General features: G+C 34.6%; 1 protein-coding gene across 2 annotated transcripts in view; it reads left to right on the forward strand.

The window, feature by feature from the left end:
• Positions 1-18690, forward strand: part of COL4A5 (collagen type IV alpha 5 chain) — a 229582-nt gene that overhangs the window by 632 nt on the left and 210260 nt on the right. The window lies entirely within an intron of this gene.

Raw genomic sequence — 18690 nt, forward strand, 5'->3', positions numbered from 1 at the left:
GGCTAATCTTTTCACTAGTTGTAGCCAACCCACGCACTCTTTAAACTTTGTCTATAGTTTAATATTTTGGCTTTTCTAAGATCCAGCTTCCATCAAAGTGTTAAGCGCGCCCATGAAGTTCTTCCCTTTTACCCTTTCCTTAAGCAACGTGAACCTACCCTCACCTCTGGTCAGTAAAGCCTCTGTAGAGATTGTGTTCCCCTTTTGACATCCTTATTGCACATGCTCAGGTAACATACTAAGAAGAATGAGGTAAAGACGGCTGTCCTCAGGCTTCAAGTCTTACGCGTCTTTTTTTTTTTTTATTTTTAAATAAAGTTCTGGGTTTTTGTTTACGTTTTTTTTAAGCTTACTAAGGCACCTGAACAAATTGAGAATTTGCCCATCACCTATTTAAATGAAAATAATTCTCTTTTTTCAAAGGAGAATGAGGTTCTGATTTAAAGGAGAGTGGAGGAGGATGCACATGTGAAATGACAGAGCAAAAAGTTCCACTCAGTTTTAGGAATGTAGAATTAAAACCCCAGTATATCTCCTAGAAGAGTATCTGGGTAGTCCCACCCACTATCTTTTGGGGGATGAGAGACAGATGTAAAGGAATGAATGGCTTATCAGAGAAAATGTTATTCAGCCTGAAGCTCATCGTCCTTAATTTCAGTTAACCTCTAAAGAATTAAGTATGTGACAAATTATTTAAAAGTTATATTTGAGTGATCATAATGGATGGTTTTAAAAATACTTTAATATGAGATCATGGCTTAGGCCTTCATATGGTTGAGTGACTATCAATTCTTTTTATGCAGTTGCTATGTTATAGCTTGTCTGGGTCCACCTTTAAGTTAGCTGTCTAGCTTCTCTATACACTCAGCATGCCTCAGATTACGTTGCCCTCCTATCCCAGAAAGTGTGTACTCAAGGTATGAAAACTAACTTTCATATTATTCTAAGCACAACATATTATGATAGCAAATCTGCTGAAAAACCATACATATCAAATATTTTTAATTACGCTTGTCATACTTTTTCCTCCTTCAAAGTAGGTAGATAACTTAAAATAGCTTTTTTGATGCAAAGCATCTTAATAAGGTAAGGTTTAGCCACTCAGTAGTGCTACAGACCCTTGGATAAAACCACGGTTGTGTTGTTGAAAATAATTACTTTTAAAAACGTCTTCTTTGTGCTTACTGCTTGTGGCATTTGGCCCAGGGGCAAAGATTTCATGGCTGTTTGATTAAATATTTCTAATTTTTTTCTTTTGATGATGCTTTTAATAAATGTGCGCCAGATACCAATCATACAGGTATGTATAGCAATACTAGTCATCAATTTATATTAAATCAATTTATATTAAAAATGATATTTCTGTTTATGATTGACAAAACTTGGGAGCAAGCTTGGTTTCTTGGACTCTAACGATTGAATGTTCGTGAAGAAATTACAGAAGATACCGTGCAGTTTTTTTCCTTTTGTCTTCTATATAATTTTTAAAGAACATTTTATATCCCATTTTCCTGTCATTAGGTTATTGCGCTTCTATTAAAACTAGGGGTTTGTTTTTTCTGCTTCACACATCAATATCCTAGTTAGATGAATGTTTTAATCATCACAAAGATATGAATGGTATCTGCTCTCCATACCAGTGCTGGGGATATTGGTGACCTTTTCTAGAGTAAACTGGATGATAGTGGGGCTGGTTGTTGACTGAAGTAGTCTAATATTGGAACTTTTATATCAGGAAGAGCATTACTACTTAAATTGCTTTAATTTTTCATAGTTAAGTGATTTCTTTATCTCTGAAGTCATGCCAAATTGAAATATCACAAATACGTGGAAGAATTTTTTAGGTAGAGTGTTTATTAGATGAAATATAGTAACCCTTATGCTGAAAGGTTAGCAGTAAGAGAAAAAGGCAGCTTTAGGTTGGAAAGGTCATTTCTACTGATGGAAATAATGTATTTTTATGTAAAGGTGATTATATCTATACTGACTTACTGTCAGTAGGATATGCACTTAGATTTATGGATATGGTGTGTAGAATTATACTACTCCTACTATACAAATGTTAGTAAGTTTTTTTTGTGCAGTAGAGTGGATAGGTTTCTCTAATTCAAATGTACTATCTCTCTTGTGATCAGCGGCAACAACTCATTAAGGGTAGTAGTGTGGTTTGTGGCCATGGGACAGTTTTTCCTCTATGAAGTATACTGCTCTATAGGAAGAATTTGTCGGCATTGTTATCATAACTTCTATTCTTGAGTATTTACTATGTGCCAGGCACTGTGCTACTATGGTAATATACATTATCATATTTAATGTTCACGACAGACCTGTGAGGTATATACCATTGTTATTCTCACTTTACACATCAAGAAGCTGCAGATCATAGAGGTTAAGTAACTTGCCAAAAATCACATAGGTGGTAAGTTGTGGAGCTGGAAATTTGAATCCAGGCAATTTGACTCCAAATTCTTTACCCTTAATGACTGTCCTATACTGCCTCCTTTGTATGTGGTCTATAGAGATTTATTTGCTGTTCAGAGTATTTGGATCTCTGCTACCTTTTATTTTGTTGCTGGGGGGGACGGACACAGGAGGTGAAATAGAAATGATAATGTGGATTACATCTCTTCCTGCTGGTGTTAGGAGAAGCAGTGTGGTATAATAGAAACAGCTCTGGGCTTAGAATAAAAAGACCAGAGTTTGATGTCTATATGTATGTCTAAAGATAGATAATTTAAAAGCAGTCTAGAATCAATTGCTCATTGCAGGTTGTATGATTTTATACAATCACATATATAAAAAGTCAGATTTATAAAACAACTATAATTTTTGGTAGATGGTTATTTTGAAGAAAGATTTGCCTTCTTATTCTTTTAATTAGTCAGTTTCCATAATAATTTTAAATATACTGAACTTTTCAGGAGCATATCTATTGTGATAAAAGAGGGTATGTATATATGGTGGCACACTTTGCTTAAGCTGCCCAATTTTCTTTTGTTGTTTTTACTAATTTACCTACCCATCATATCCAATTCTATTCACTCCACTAGCTATAAAACTTCAGTCTTGCACGTATATTTATATGTATATGTATCTGTCCTGTGACTGTGTAACAGTGTGTACATTTATTTCCTTTGTTTTTATTTGGCTTTTGATGTCTATATATGCAATGCATAAGACTCTTTACCTTGAATTAACCTTGATAACTTAGTTAAGGTTGTGTCTGCCAGGTTTATCTACTGTAAAGTCACTATGTTTTCCCTTTGTAATTACAGAGTGAGCAGATCTTGTGAGACACGTAGGGTGATACGTGAGACAATGTAAATATCCTATTTTTCATCATTCAAAATAGTTTTGCCCACTAATTTTAGCATCTATTGAGGATTCTTGCCTGAATAATTATTGCTGTGACATTTGCCAAATGGTGATTTTCAGTTTTCAACATTTTCTGCATATTTTAGTTTGATTCTAATGTAACAAAGAACTTTACCTTCTCTGATATATATTTAATTAGTTGTGTATTTATAGCAGTATGGACTTATGGATATTTGTTTAATTCTATGAGTTATAATGAATTATGATATTTTTACTATTTTTTGCTGAAATTACCCCAGATTTGGCCAATAGGCATCACTTCCAGTTGGTTCCTGTGTCCTTTCAACATGTCCCCATCTTTTTTTGAGCATTCCCTTGCCTTCCGGCACCACAAGATGTTCTCGGCTCATTTTCGACTTTCCCTGCCCCAATCCTGGAATCAGCCATTTCTCTAAGAGCTATGATTCTTTTTATTGGATAACGGTGTTTAGAGATCAAGATCTGGTTGCTTGGCAAGCTCATTGCTACTGAGGTTTCATTGCTTCTACGCCTTCTCAGCAGACAAGACTAGGAAATATATGTATATATACACAGACACATACCCACTTCCATATCTGTTTCTTACAATCTCTCTTTGTATATATGTGTATTAAAAAACATGAATTTGTACTGATACCTCTAATTTCAGGCCAAGACCAGAGAATAACCATAATCTTTGATGTTGTGGGATCTCACTGCTTTTTGGTATCTCTCCTCAGACACGTTTTGTGGGCTGTGAAGAGGTCTTATACAGAGTCTTTAAGAGCTTGACTTCTGGAGTCAGACCTGGAATCTGACTGGTAGATGTGTGACCTTCAGCCAAGTAGTGACCTCTGAGCCTTAATTTTCTCATCTGCAAAAGGGGGCCAGTGGTACCTATGTCACAGATTGTTTTGAGGATAAAATGAGAGAAGTTATGTAAAGCATTTAGAATAGTAGTTGGCACATAGTATGCTCAATAAATTTTAGATTTCATTATTGTCATTACAATTGTTTATTGATGCGTCATTTCCTATTGCATTAGCTCTCAAATTCTCTGCCTGATTTTCAAGGCCTATCATGATCTTTCCCTTCATCCAATCTTATTTTTCATTACATTTTACAATATATTCCCTCCGTTCTAACCTAGGTGAGGTTTCCTATAATCCTTCGAGCACTACATACATATTTTGGCTCTCCATCTTGATTAAAATCCTATGGATCCAAAACTTTGGTCAATTTCAGCATAGTGTTTACATTCATTCAGCAGATATTTATTCAGCGACTCATAAGTACTTAAGAATTGTATTTATGTTGTTTTATTTCCATCCTCATGGATATGTACTCACCACAAAATCATTTTGTGCTAGGCGCTATTGATAAAACTGAATAAGATAGACAGGGTCCCTGCCTTCATGGCGTTTACATGCTGGTGAGAATAGATAAATAGTCCTTCTGTGAAACTTTCCCTTACTATTATATCAATTACTGATTTTACCTTTCTTTGAACATTTGTAATATTTAGTCTCTTCCTGTCTAGTATCTAAATGTATTTGATTTTACAAGCATTTTGTTTCATGGGATTTTTATCTGTTCTCCCTATTAGATTATATACTCTTGGAAGACAAGAACTATATATTTGTGCATTAATTCAACCAATTTACATGTTCATTTTGTCTGATAACAAAAGTAATACATGCTCAATGTTGGAAACTTGAAAAATATAGAAAATTATAAGGAAGAAAACAAAAACCTGTCCACAATTTTATCAACAGCACAGAAATAACCCCTATTATTGTATTGATGATTTTCCTTCCTATGTATATAACCTTTTCTTAAAAAAGTAAATTGTTAGGGGCCAGCCCAGTGGCAAAGCAGTTAAGTGCCCGTGCTCTGCTGCGGTGGCCCTGGTTGGGATCCCGCGCGCGCACCATTGCACCCCCTGTCCAGCCATGCTCTGGCGGCGTCCCGTATAAAATGGAGGAAGATGGGCACGGATGTTAGCCCAGGGCCAGTCTTCCTCAGCAAAAAGAGGATTGGTGACAGATGTTAGCTCAGGGCTAATCTTCCTCACACGCACAAACACAAAGAAGTAAATTGTTAAAATAAAAGAAAGTTGGGATCATTCTAGATACAGTTTTATATCTTAATGTTTTTCCACTTATCAAGCGTTTTTCCATGTTATTAAAATTCTTAATTTTAAAAATATTATTTTAAGTGATTGCATACAATTTATATTTATATACACTACAGTTAATTTACCTGTTCAGTTTCATAGAATATAAATATATTTTGAAATTTCATGTTTATTTAGCCATTGTAAAAAATACTACCATGAACAATTTTTATTCCATATTTTCGTTTATTTTATTAGTACTGCCTCCTTCATGGGGAATTAGCGGGCTAAAGGCCATCAGTATTTTTAAAGCCTTTGGTATATGCAGTAGATTCTAACATTTAGAAAGGTTATAGCAACAGATAAATTATGATAGCTAACTTTTTTTAATGGTTACTATGTTATACCCTGTTAGATAGATAATACTATTCCCATTTTTATGTACAAGAAATCTGAGGCCCACAGGGTAGTTAAATAACCTGCCCAAGGTGACGCAATTATAAGGTATTGGGCCAAGATTTGAACCAAAGCAAAGAACTAGAACCTGCTCGTGAGATTTTCCTCAGTCCCTGTTTCATATATGATAGGTAATACAGAAAAATAATGTTGAAAAGTTGAATAATTCCCACTGCCCTTTCTATAACCCTTTCCTGTGACTGGTCCCTTGACTTGATTCTAAAGATAGGCTTATCATGGGCCCATCTTTAATAACTCTTTACTATAATTTCCTAGGCCAGTCATCCTCAAGGGCCTAATTTTTAATTTTGTGAACCGTGCATCATCCTACATTTCTCCCCTGGATAGAAGATGGAGCCTGCCTTCCGTGAATACCTCCCCCACTGACCTCTTCCTGGCTATTGCAAGGGCATAACATTCTCCAAACCCACTGACATTCCCCCTCCCTTAGAAGAGTTTTGGAATGCATCTGAAATGGGAGTCCTTTCTGCTCTCTCTCCAATCCCCTTCACCAGTCCCTATCCCGTAGATGCCTATGAAACTTACACTTAAATGGCTGTGTCTTTGCCTACTGCTGTCCGTTACTTTCATCTCTCCCTTAGTGACACTCCAGAACCTTCCCCCCATTAATTGCTTGTCTATTTTTCCCAATTTGAGGTGCTGCTATTCCAGCCCCGTCTCCTTTTTTTAGAAACAAACTTGTAAGTATATACGGAATGAGAGGTCCCCCATCCATTTTGTATCACTCCCACTTTACCTTCTCCTTGTTTTTCCTCACTAGCTAAGTGACTTTATTGTCTTAATGCCAGCCTTGTAGCTTGTGCAATTCAAATGTGTTCCTCTGCAAAATCACAAACTGTTATGCATTATGGCTTTTCCAGGTGGCATTGGAACAGCTGAACTTTAAGCTTCTGAATGATAGGGATCTGCTTTTGCCAAATTACTTTCCAGAATGGTTTTACCAATTATATTCCTATCAGTAGTGTATAAGAGTGCCTATGAGACAATCTTAATAATGTTTTTTTCTATCTAGTACAGTGACTATGGAATTGATGCTCAATTGATTGCCAGTTGCTCGGCTGATTTGGTCCTATCCTCTAATGATTTTCTTTTGAAAATGTAATCATTCCATCATCTCATCCCCTTCTGACAAGAGCAACCATGGAACAGAAGTAATTTTTGAAAATATATTCTCTGTGATTAACATTATAAATGAACCACCCAGCCACTTAACTAAATCTTCATTACAAAGATTTGTTTTTAATAGCAATAATTCTTGAGGTTTTTTGGAGAAGCATCTTTAGTGTGATCTCTGATACATAGGCTCCTTTCGTTTTAACAAACTAGATTCTCATTTTCTGCATCAATGGTTGATTTATTTACCTTCATAATCTGTCCAGGTCCAACTGCCCTTTGTTCCTTGAGCAGCTTCTGCTGGCCTTTAACCAAAAGTGTAGTTTGTGATGATACTTGTTACCTTGTTGAAATGGGAACCTTAAATATCTTGCTATTTACTAACCAAAGACTACCAAAGGCAAATCTTATAAAAGAACAGGCTTTTGCTGAATTTAATTTTTAACTTTTTTTTTTATTTCACTGAATTTGATGTAAACATTAGATTTCCTTATTAACTTGTAGAAAGAGTTAAGCACCATTTATGAGCAAGCACTAGTCAGGTTAATGGAATAGTTTCATGACAGTAAATACTAAAATAGGACTGTGAGAAATTCTGTTGGCATTTGTATCATCTTATAATTCAGTCAACTAACATTCTTCCTGTATGTTCTGAGAACTGGCTGATTTGCTTCCAGAATTTCCTATGGTATGTATGACATTCGTGGAATATTGAAGGAGGTATTGGAACTTTGGGGGAGAAAACGGTATAAAGACTGGGACACTAGTGAAAAATTGTGTGATGTTTTCTGTATTTTGAGCTCTCCAGAACTTTGCTAAAAGAGGAGAGGTCCTTCTCTGTCCATAATTTCATAATCTAATTGATGTAGTAAAACATTTCAGTATGTGAAAGACAGGCATAATAGTGCCTATTTATATCAGATAGGTTGTTTTCTATTGCACGTGGTAGAAAACACTAATTCAACTGTCTTAACAATAAAAAAAATTTAGATCACATAACAAGAAGTTTGGAGGTAGAGTATCTCTGAGGTTAATTAATTCAGCCAAATAATGACCCAGGTTCTATCTACTTTCTGCTGTGCCATACTCTACCTATCAGCCTACTCTCTCAGATTAGTGCCCCTCATACTTGCAAGATGGCTGCTGCAGTTCCAAGGATCATGTGCAGACACCACAATGTCCAATAGAAGAAAAATATGTACTGTTCATTTGTGTCTCTTTTTATCAACAATGAAAACTTTCTCAGGAGTCCCACACCTCCACTCTGAAAACACCCCTCACATCTCATTGGTTCGAACTGTGCTTTATATATATATGTTTACACCAGTACATTGGCAAGTGGAATAGGGCCATAAAGGCAAGAGTTAGACCAATGACTTACCCAACGCCTCCCCCCAAAGCACAATGCTGCCTGGAAAAGTTGGAGTGTGGGAACATCTGAATAAAATCAAGGTTGTTTTAGGAACAAAGAAATAGTTTCTGCTTCACAACCTCATGAGTTTGTCCTCGGAGTCAACTGAATAAAACATTTGTAAGAAATTGATGTATTTGTTAAATGTAAGATGTATTACATAATAGGGAAACTAATGTTTTGTAGAATTATATGAATGAAAGATACTATTTATATGAGACATTTTAGAGCTGGAGGGACATTAGCGATCCTTTAGGTCAGTGTTTCTCAAAATTTGGTCTGTGGACCCCTGGGATTCCTGAGATCCTAGCAGGAGGAACATGAGGACTATTTTAACAATAATATGAAGACTGTTTGCCTTTTTCACTGTGTTGACATTTGCACTGATGGTGGGTAAAACTGCTAGTGCAGTGTACCAAATTGTCCTAGTAGTTGTGTTCTTCATACTCTCAGGGGATAAAAAGCCAATTTTACTTAAGAGTGTCCTCAGTGTAGCATTAATTTTATTAAATCTTGACCCTTGAGTGCCCATCTTTTTTTTTTTTTTTTTTTTTTTTTTTTGTGAGGAGATCAGCCCTGAGCTAACATCCGCCAATCCTCCTCTTTTTTCGCTGAGGAAGACGGCCCTGGGCTAACATCGGTGCCCATCTTCCTCCACTTTATATGGGACGCCGCCACAGCATGGCTTACCAAGCAGTGCGTCGGTGCGCGCCCGGGATCCGAACCAGCGAACCCCGGGCCGCCGCGGCGGAGCGCGCGCACTTAACCGCTTGCGCCACCGGGCCGGCCCCAGTGCCCATCTTTTTAACATCCTGTATGACGAAATGGGAAGTATACATAAAACACTTCTGTGAGCTGAAGTAAGATCATTGTTTGTAGCAAAAGCACTTGTGTAGTTGTTTGAGTTATAGACTGAACTAGCTGATTTTTGCATGGAACACATTTTTACTTGAAAGAAAAACTGAGACAAACTATGGTTATTCAGACTTGGGTATCTGGCAGGCATTTTCTCAAAAATGAGCAAAGTGAGTCTATCTCTTCAAGGAAAACTACTGGCAGTATTTCTTGCCAATGAAAAAATTTGAGCTTTTCAAGTAAGAATTAGTATTTTAGAAAACTTGTATATGCCACTGTGAGCTTGACAGCTTCCCAAATCTTAGCCTTTTCTAATGAGATTGGTAATTATATTAATGTGTATGATTTTTTGATATTTTATGATAAAGTATGTTAACATTTGGAAGTTCTGCAAATCTCAGTGAACTAATATTTTCCAAGTGACTAATGCATCATGTTACAAAATCACACGTGTGTAAAACATCCATTCAAAGGCAAGATAGATCAATGAGTTTTAATGTAATTGAGTACAAAAAGTTAATTGATAAGTTTTCAGATTCTATGTTGCAACTAATCTTAAAGACTCTATTGGGGCCGGCCCCATGGCTTAGCGGTTAAGTGCACACACTCTGCTACTGGCAGCCTGGGTTTGGATCCCGGGTGTGCACAAACGCACTGCATGTTGGGCCATGCTGAGGCAGCGTCCCACATACAGCAACTAGAAGGATGTGCAACTATGACATACAACTATCTACTGGGGCTTTGGGGAGAAAAAGGGAAAAAAAAATGAGGAGGATTGGCATGGATGTTAGCTCAGGCCTGATCTTCCTCACACACACAAAAAAAAGATTCTACCATTTGCAGAGCTCTGGCGTAGTATCAAAGAATATTCACAATTATCTTAAAAGGCTATTAAAATACTCAGTTTTCCAAGTATATAACTGCATAAAGCCAGATTTTCTTCGTATATTTCAACAACGTATTGCAACAGAATGAATGCAGAAGCAGATATGAAGATCCAACTATTTCAACCAAAACAACATATTGTAGCAGAATGAATGCAGAACAGATATGAAGATCCAGCTGTCTTGTATCAAGGCAGAGATTAAAGAGATTTGCAAAGAAATATGTAAAACAATCCCTCTTCTCACTATTTTGTTGTTTTGAAAATATAATTAGTTTTCATAAAAAGCTATGATATATGTTGACATGTAATGATTTCATTATTGATACTTTTAAATGAATAAATAAATAATTATTTTAAATATTACTCAGTTTTATTTTCTGTGGTACATATTGATAGATATAACCCACATAAACAAAAGCTCTTGGGATACTCAGTGATTTTTAAGAGAGTAAAAGGGTCTTGGTACCAAAAAGTTTGAAAACCACTACTCTACGGAGACCAAATTCATCATTTTACAGGAAAGTGAAGTGATTGATGAAAGATGCAGCTAGTTATTTGCTGAAGCAGAGGTGGAATTTTATTCCAGTCCTCTCTCCAGTGTACCACATTGATTTAAGGGTTGGTCAATGGGTAGTATGACTTTGTAATTTTATTCATCCTAGTAGATGCAGTTAAAATACCAAATAGAAAACAAAGATACTAGATTGTATTTCTATCTTTCTTACCATCTTCAATCCAATTGCCAAGTCAGAAACATTCTCGCTATACAAGCCACAGCAGAGGAGACGCTGATTGGGAAAGACAGTGAGCCAGTTACAGTTTTTTTAGATACTAAATTGGAAAAACTATGAAACCAGTGTTCTTGTCATACATATCTTTGTGTTCACTACAGTGTATAGACTGGTTCCTTGTATATAGTTGGTTCTCAGTAGCTAGTTGTTGAATGAATTTTGAATTTAGAGGAAGGGTAGATTTATTTGGATACCACCAAGAGGCAAGACCCAGAATCAATGGGTTAAGTTACGGATACTCTCAATATCAATAATTTTCTAACAAGCTGTTTAGTAATAGGAATGCCCCATTATTAAAAGTGCTTAGAGAGTGAATGCTACCTTGTTAGCAATACCCATGAAGTCTCTTTCAACTCTAAAATTCTCTTGTTCTAGTTGTTAGAAGGAAAATTCTCTCTTATTGAGCTCAAATCTACCTCTCTATAAATTTTAAGCAACTTTGAAGCGTAATTGACATACAATAAAGTACACATATTTAAAGTGTATATTTTGAGGAGTTGTGACTTATGCATATGCTTGTGAAACCATCAGTACCTTAAAAAATAATGAACATATAAATACCCCCAAAGGTTTTCATGCCTCTTTGTAGTCCCTGCCTCCCTTTCTACTCCCATCCCCCATCCCAAAGTGACCACTGGTCTGCTTTCTGTACATTAGTTTCGTTTTCTACAGTTTTATATAAATGGAGTCATAGGTGTGTACACTTTGTTCTAGCTTCTTTCTCTCAGCGTTTGAGATTCATCCATGTTATGGTGTGTATCCATAGTTCATTATTTTCTTACTGAATTGTATTCCATCGTGTGGATATACCACACTTTGTTTTTCTGTTCACATATTGACGGACATTTGAGCTGTTTCCAGTTTGTGGCTGTTACAGGTAAAGCTGCTATGAACATTTTTATTTTTGTATTTTAAGAGTTATTTTGTTGAAGTATAATTTACATAAAGTGATATACACTGATCTTAGGTGAACAGCTCAATTATTTTTTAACAGTTGTATACACTTTGGTAACCACCAGCCAGCTCATGATATAGAACATTTCCATTACCCTAAGCTTCCTCATGCCCCTTCCCTTTCAGTACCTTTTGTGTCTTCTCTAAGAAATCTTAAAACCCAAGGTTGCAAATATATAATCATATGTTTTCTTCTAGAATCTTTATAGTTTCAGATTTTGTCTGTAGGCCCATTTTTTTTTGTATATAGGTAACCAGTTTTTCCAGTACCATATATTAAGAAAAATAAAACCTTTTTTCATTGATTTTCTTTGATGGCTTTATTGAAAATTCATTGAATATATATGTACAGGTCTAGGTCAGAACTCACTAGTCTGTTCTGTTGATCTGTTTGTCTATCCTTATGCCAGTATCTCACTATCTTAATTATTCTGGAATTAAAACAACTCTTTAAATTTGTAGTATAAGTCCTTCAAATTTGTTCTTCTTCAAGATTGTCTTGATTACTGTCTTAGCTATTTATTCCATATAAATTTTAGATTCATCTTGTCAATTTCTACTAAAAAAACTTTTGAGATTTTGGTAGGGATAGCAAAATTCTATGGACCAATTTAGGAACAATTTAAATCTTAAAATTATTGATTTTCCCAATCCATGAACACAATACATCTCTCCATTAATTTAGATATTCTTTAATTACCTTCATCATGAAAGCCATGCACAGCATTTGTTCATTTTCTTCCTATGCATATGATTGTTTCTATGGTAAATGATATCATTTTAAAAATTTTATTTTCAGTTTGTGCTAAGATAGACATATAATTCATTTTTATATTGATCTTTTAATTCTAAGATATTACAATTTTTTTCTTTTTTCTTATTTAAGGGTATGATGTACATGTAAAATTCACCCATTTTATTCACAGTTCTGTGAGTTTCGACAGATGCATGCAATAGTGTAAGTGTAGTCTATAATCAAGATACAGAACAGCATTGCTAAATTTACTCATTAGTTCTAGTAGTTACTCTGTATTTTCCATGTACATAATCATATTATCTGCAAATAGAGTTATACGTCTTCCTTTCCAATTTGTATGCCTTTTTGTGCTGGCTGCCTTATTGCACTGACTGGGACCTCCAGTACAAGTTTGGTAGAAGTGGTAAGAGAAGACATCCATTTTTTGCACTCTATCTTTTGGGGAAGCTATTCAGTATTTCACTCTTATGTTAGCTGTAAGGTTTCCATAATTACAGATTGAGGAGGTCCTTTTCCATTCCTATTTGCTGATATTTAAAAAAATATGTTCAATTTCATCAAGAAACAATTTGCACCTATTTAAATGATCGTATTGTCAGGAGCTCAGCTGAGCTGTTATGTGTCTGAGTAACCAATTAAAACAAGCCAAAATGAAAGTAACAGTTAAGCCTTTAATTGCTCACTGTGATTGTATAAGCAAGAAGCTAAACCAGAGAAAATGCCAACTCCCCCTTCCTTCCGTTTACATTTTTCTCCATGCAGTAGCTTCAGGTGGTTCAGCACAGACTTGGGGGTCAGGTCGTCTCATTGATGAAGGAACCTCAAACAGAAAGCTCCTGCGGTTTTAGGGACCTAGGAGACTAGAGGAGGAAGAGGAGAAAGGCTAGGAGTAGAAAAGTACTAAGTACTGAGTCAGAGTAGAGAAAAGTGTCTTCAAAGTTTTACCCCACTTGCTCTGCTGTGAATGTTGTGAACAAGACTTTGTATGGACATACGCTTTCGTTTTTCTTGGGTAAATACCAAGAAATGGAATTGCTAGGTTGTATCATAACTGCTAAATTGTTTTCCAGAGTGGTTCTACCATTGTACATTCCAATGTACGAAGGTTCTAGTTGGTCCTCATCCTCGCCTGCATTTCCTATTGTTGCTCTTTTTAATTTTAGCCATTTTGATGTCTGAGTATTGCTATCTCCTTGTAGTTTTCTTAAGTCACTTTTTTTATTTATATTCAGTAAAATTTACTATCTTTGGTGTACTATTCTGTGAGTTTTGATAAAAAAATACAATCTTGTAACCACTGCCATAATCAAGATTCAGAACAGTTCCATCACCTCAAAATATTTTGTCATGCTGTCCCTTTGTAATTAGCCCCTCCACCTACCCACAGTTCCTGGCAATCACGCATCTGTTTTCTGTTCGTATAATTTCACATTTTTCATAATGTCATACAGATTGAATCCAGTATGTAACTTTTGGAGTCTAGCTTTCTTTTTCCTAACATAATACATTTGAGATTCATCCATGTTGTATACATCAGTAGGCCATTTCTTTCTTATTTGTTTTCTTATTTATTGAGTGGTAGGAGCTCTTTCTATATTCTGGATACAACATCTTTGCCTGATACATACATTTTGTAGATATGTTCTTCCATTTGGTGCTTGCTTTTTCATTTTCTTAGCTGATATTTTCAGAGAATAAAAGCTTAACTTTGACACAGTCCAGTTTATCACCTTTTTATGGTTATGGCTTTATATATCCTTTATAAGAAATCTTTGACTACCCCAAGGTCACCAAGATTTTCTTTCTGGTTTGCTTCTAAAAATTTTTATACTTTTATCTTTTGACCCATTTAGTTATTTTGTGTGTGGTTTTTGGTAAGAGTTCTGGTTCAGTTTTTTCCCATATGTTTAACTAGTTCCAGCACCATTTATTGAAAATACGACCCTTCCCCACTGAATTATCTTGGTAACTTTGTTGAAAATCAATTAACCATATATGTGTGGGTCTATTTTTGGAATCTAAATCTGTTCCGTCAATCTATATGTCTATCCTTAAGCTAATACCTCACTGTCTTCAATACTGTAGTTTTATAATAAGGCTTGAAATCAGGTAGTGCAAATTCTCCAAATTTGTTCTTCTTTTTCAAATTTTTGGTTCTCCTCTTCCTTTTTCTCTTCCTTCCCCTCTCATCCTTCGTCTCCTCCTTCTCGTCCTCTTCATTCTCCTCCTTCTTTGCATTTCTATATAAATTTTATAATCAGCTTGTCATTCATACAAATAGAACTCCTGGAATTTTGAACAGAATTGTATTTAATCTGCTGATCACTTTGGGGAAAATTGATGTTTTAACATATTCTGGTAAATTAACATGTTATATTTTTCTGTTTATTAAAGTCTTCTTTACTTTCTCTCAGCAATATTTTGTACTTTTCAGTGTGTAGGTCTTATACGTATTTTGTTAAATTTATCCCTAAATATTCATGTGTTTGAAGAGTATTATTAATGATATTGCATTTTATTTTCTATTTTCAATTATTTGTTGTTAGTATATAGAAATGCAATTGATTTCTTTTTCTATTTACCTGTATACTGTGATCTTACTAAATTAATCTATTATTTCTGGTAGCTCTTTTATGAATTATTTAGAATTATCTACATATGTGATTATGTCTTCTGTGAATTAAGATAGATTTACTTCTTCCTTTCTAGTCTGCACACTCTTTTTTTCCCTTATCTTATTGTTAGGACCTTCAGGAGAATGTTTAACATAAGTGTTGAGACCACAGTCTTTGCTAACTTTTCCCAATGTCTGAAAACATTTATTTCATATATTTTGTAGAGTTTTCTGGTTGGTTATGGCAAGAGGACAAGTCCAGTAGCAATTTTTCCAGCGTAGCCTGCTTTCATTTTTTTGATAACACTGCTTTGAACATTTTTGAACAAAATTATTTGCATTTCAGATTATTTCCTTTGAGCAGACTTCTAAAACTAGAAATTGTCATCTATATACATATATCTATATCTGTCTAACTACCTACCTGTCCATCTATCTATCTAAACCTACAGTATGGGTTACCTCAAGAGCAGTGGTCATATTTTCTACTTCTATACTTCACATCGTCTAGGAGAAAGCCTTTCATTTAATTGATGGAAAATAAAGTTTTTATGATTAATTAATTTTCTCATACCCAGGATATCCCTTTAGTCATAGGATAGAGATGTTTCTGATCTTGCCTGTGAGGTTTAAGGGAAGAGAAGACTAGGATCATTACCACAGTTTTTATTTCTTACTACCTTATTTTACTTCATTTAACTGTCTTATTTCTCTTTGATAATGTTGTAGGAAACAAATAATTAAACTATATGTAGGTCTCAGATTTGGTCACTGATAAAAATATTTTAGAAAAAAATACAGTTGAGTTTATTTTGATGTGAGGAAGACTCTTTTCCAAACTTTCATTTTGACTTAACTTCATGGAAGAAATGCTTGAATAATGACCCTGTAGGAAATGGCCTTATCCATTTTGAGTTAATTTGAGTTAAGTTAGTTTCAGGAAGCCTTCTGAAATGTGAAGCATTTATTTAAGCTTTAGTATCCCTTCTGAGTAGTTTTCCTAACTGGCTATAAATGAGCCAATTTGGCCTAACTTTAAGGTCATGTTAATTTTCATTGTTTTGTTTCAAAATGAAGGAGTCAATTCCTTTTATGTTGTGATTTTTAAAATAAGCTGTAAATTTTCTTCAGATCTGAGTATGTTGAAAGTTTCCACTGTCTTGCAAAATTCATCTCCCTAGGTTGTGGATTTCCCCATCCCCCATTCTCCTCACTCCCTAACGATACTAGGTATATTTTGGAAGAAGAAAAATAATAGCTTTTTTCTTCTAGTTTTATGGTCAGTTGAGTTTCTGGGGTATTAATTTTTAAAAATTGTTTTTACTTCAGAGTGAGTATACTCAATCTATAGTAAATCGGTTAATAGTGAATAAATTCATTCTTAGCTCTTACCTCTCTCAATTCTATTAGCTTGCTTATCTTTTACAGCCTATTTAGGCATTTCATTTTTCTACACAGTTGCAGTAAAGACTTCTTTTTGTTATAGCACAAGCTTATTAGACTTTATCACAGTCTTCATGGCTTCATTTATATATACTGTATAATGGAAAAAACCACAGACTAATGTTGTAAAATAACAAATGAGATTAAAATGAGAAAGGTCACCTTTCTTAGATGCTGAGAAAGAGGTTCATCTTCAGGGGCTTGGATTTGTTTTCCTGAGTAATTTCACTGATACATTTGAATTTGCAGATTGACAGCCCTTATATTAAAAACATGGGCTTATAGACTTATTTGTATCCTAGTAGATTTTCACACCCATATTCTCATTGTTTTTTCCACTCCATGATACCCAAATAGGGAAAGGGAAGTATCTTTTTTCTTCAGATAGTTAAATAATTATAATTTGAAATTGACAATATGCTAAAAAACAAAGGTGAGTTCAAAATCAGATCTTTCTGATTTCCATGAGGCATTGTAAACATTATATTACCCAGGCTTTGTTTTAAAATCAGGTCCTGATTTAATTGGAAAAAACTGAAAATATTCAGAGGCAAGAAGGATTCAACTATTTCAGATTATAATCTTTTTCTTAGTTTTGCTTACATGTCTACTTTTTCATCTGTATTCTTACCTCATGGTACTTAAAAATTCTGCAAAGATTTTTATTGGGTTTAAACATTAATAGAATCGTAAATTATTATAGAAGACAAGAGTATAGACATAGATGCTCATTAAATCACAATTAATGGAAATGTGTACTCATAGGAACAATAACTTGGTTCATTTTGGGTAGAATACTCTAAGGCCTGAAGTTTCATCTCCTTTCCCTACCATTGTTTTTGAAAATGCAACATCAGCCTAAAAATGAATTTTTTTTTTTTTGCAGGGAAAGATTCGCCCTTAACTAACATCTGTTGCCAATCTTCCTCTTTTTTTTTTTTCACTCCCCAAATCCCCAGTGCACAGTTGTATATCCTAGTTGTATGTCCTTCTAGTTCTTCTGTGTAAGTCACTGCTACAGCATGACAGGTGACAGACGGGTGGTGTGGTTCCATGACTGGGAAACGAACCTAGGCCGCCAAAGCATTGAGAGCGCCCGACTTCAACCACTAGGCCATCAGGGCTGGCTCTGAATTTTTTATATTAACATAAAACATCTCTATGATAAATGTTTATTCAAAAGTAAATAAATAGAGAAAAAAGACTTAGAAGATGATAGTGAAATTATAGGTGCTGTTTTTTCTTTTACTTTATCTATATTTTCTCAGTTATCTACAGTAAATGTTTATTACTTTTGCAATAAAAAATGTTTTAAAATATTGAGTATTAGTTTATGGCTGTATATTTCAACATTTTTGGATTTAAACAATTTAACAACATATTTTACAATTAACTATTTTTATGCCATCATTTTTATTAAAGGAAAAGAAGGCTAGGTGAATTAATGAAAAACTAAAATAGGATTTTATTATTTTAATAAACCTTTCAAGTCAATTTTAGAGTTTTCCTATACCTGCTTTTCTTAAAGTAGAACTTCAGTGGGATTTTTTTAAAGTAAAATATTTCAGAGGCTGACAGAATAACCTAATGCCAGTAATAATTCTGTCATTGAGCACAGTGAAGAGGAGTTATCTTTAATTTGTATGTATTCTTTCATATAAAGTATAATATGTATGCTCCTTATCTTTCCCCCCACTGAGTGACAACACTAAAAAGAATGTTTAGCCTAAAGTGTCCTAATGCCTAGTATATAGTAAGTGTTCAATAAATGATAACTGATTTTTCCACAAGACCTGTAGTCTCTTCCAATATAATTTAGTGAAATCTAATTGCCTTTCCTTAGGCATAGAAATTTGTTTTCCTTCTTGATCAACTTTTGTCATCTCTGGTCTTTACCATAAAGTGGAAAGATGATGTAGAAACACTGCTTTAGTTTATTT

The sequence above is a fragment of the Diceros bicornis genome, chromosome X (assembly GCF_020826845.1).
Source record: "Diceros bicornis minor isolate mBicDic1 chromosome X, mDicBic1.mat.cur, whole genome shotgun sequence".
Classification (NCBI taxonomy): domain Eukaryota; kingdom Metazoa; phylum Chordata; class Mammalia; order Perissodactyla; family Rhinocerotidae; genus Diceros; species Diceros bicornis.